The sequence below is a fragment of the Ochotona curzoniae genome, unplaced genomic scaffold (assembly GCF_017591425.1).
Source record: "Ochotona curzoniae isolate NIBS_2020 unplaced genomic scaffold, NIBS_Ocur_1.0 contig_2723, whole genome shotgun sequence".
Classification (NCBI taxonomy): domain Eukaryota; kingdom Metazoa; phylum Chordata; class Mammalia; order Lagomorpha; family Ochotonidae; genus Ochotona; species Ochotona curzoniae.
The window spans coordinates 13,751,119-13,753,140 of record NW_024465573.1 but is presented as its reverse complement, the minus strand read 5'-3'; the positions used below and the strand labels follow the sequence as shown (position 1 = coordinate 13,753,140).

Here is a 2,022-nt window from a genome sequence, read left to right as displayed (position 1 = left end):
TGATTTGGTGAGTGAAACAGCAGATGGAAGATCTTTCTGTTGTTCCTTCTCTCTGTAAATTTACCTTTCTGATAAAAATAAATAAATCTTTAAACATTAAAAGTAAATAAAAATAGGCTTATCTGATGTTCATCTCCCAACTTCCCTGTGTTTTGGTTAGTATTTCTCTATCAACTTCCTGGTAATTTTTTAACCTATTCGCGTGCTTGTTTTTAATGGCATACATTAAAAGAAAACATTAAATAAGCTTTAAATCCAGTCTAAGAATTTCTGTGTTTGACCAATAGGTTCATACTTATCATCATTCATAATATATTTTAGTTCATTAACATTGGCATAGAACCAAAAATTGTAAAATACGTCGTAAGCATTAAAAATAGGTTTAGATATTTAGTATGCATACTTTCTACAGGGGACCCAGAGAATATAGAAGAATATTGAGTCCTTTGGGTTTTTTCTTACTACCTTAAATCTATGTAATTATAAAATGTATTCAAGGCATTTTTAAGTTTGTGCTTAGTAGAATAAAATTGTTACTATTTGAGAACATACTTAACTCAATATACTTTTAGTCTAGGACAAGGACAGAATCATATTCTCCAGAAACAGAGAGAGGAAATAATAAGGTATTTGGCCTAAATAGAAGACATACGTTCATATTATAAGAATATATATGTTTTATGCAAAATGCACTTGTTAATCAGTATACAATTCTTATATGGTATTTCCATAAGTTTATTTTTCATATTTACCATTGCAGAGAAATTTAAGTAACGTTTTAGAAGAATTTCTGCTCTTTAAAATTATTTTTCATGCTATTTTCACACAGGCACGGGGCTTTTCTCACTCACTTTCCCTTCCCTTCCCTCATTGTTTTCTCCTATTTTGTTACCATAGGATAGTCTCGCAGCAACAGCCACAAGTCCAACATTGCGCCAGCTAAGTGTGTCATGGCTGTGCAGGTATAGAAAATGGTAGAATTCTACTATTTTAGAGAATGCTCCTTTCAAAGTACTATTCAGTATCATTAACTTTACACAAATAGTGACAGGTTCCAGCCTTTTTTTTTTTTAAGAGGCAAGGAAATATTTTATTGACAACCAGGGACATAGCCTTAAGAGAGGGGCGCACACAGGACTGTCAACTAAAACCCAAATGCAAGCGAGGGTCTTTTGGGCCAGGCACACCGCGTCTGGGGCCCTCGCCATCTCCCACCAGTAGACACACACCAGGCTGCACATCCAGGGGAGGGGGCAGTGGCTCTGGAGTCCCAGAGAGTGACAGAATAGATGATGCTTCATTAGGAGCGCCAGGGCAAGGAGATTCCAGAGGGCAGGTCCTTCACTGCCTAAGCCCGCCCGCTCCTCTCACGGCCAGCACCAGGTGGAGGACTGAGCCCCCCCCCCCCCCAGGATCTTGTAATCTGCTGCTGTTTTCTCATCATTCATCTGTTTGCCTCTGCAGATGAGCCGCTGCTGCAGGGGAATCCCTTCCTTCTGCTCCACCCGCTCCTTGATTCGCTCCACCTTGCCTGTGTGTTCTATGTCAATTTCAGCCTCCTTCCCAGTCAGCATCTGGAGGAAGTTCTTGGCTCCTGGCTTCAGGTCAGGACAGCACCAGTCGTTGCGGGAGTGAATCATGGGGCAGAAGATCTTCCTCCCTGTCTCGCCTCCTCTGTTTATTTGACTTCACTTTAATTAGCATCTTCTTCCCAGTTTGGGGCTGCACATGGACAAATCGCTGCTCAGTTTTAGCTGCCTTTTTAATACAGTTCTTTTTGCACTACGTTATGGACATGATCTGCACAGAGAGCTGATTGTTGGAGCTTCGTTTGTTGGTTTTCTGCTTTTTGAAAGGAATAAAATAATTCCGCTGTGTACATGTCACTACCTAGTGACATCTTTCCTCGCTGCATACATGCTTTCTCCGTCTGAAATGTTTGCCTTTAATGAATGACTGTTCTTCCAACGGCTCTGGCTTCTCAGCAATCATTTCACTCAACAGCTGTCTTTTAAAGCTCAG

At 40.4% G+C, this 2,022-nt stretch overlaps 1 pseudogene; it reads right to left on the bottom strand.

Annotated features, from left to right (window-relative positions):
• Nucleotides 1–1,229: 1,229 nt before the first annotated feature.
• On the bottom strand, nt 1,230–1,704 carry LOC121154273 (annotated as a pseudogene).
• Nucleotides 1,705–2,022: the final 318 nt, after the last annotated feature.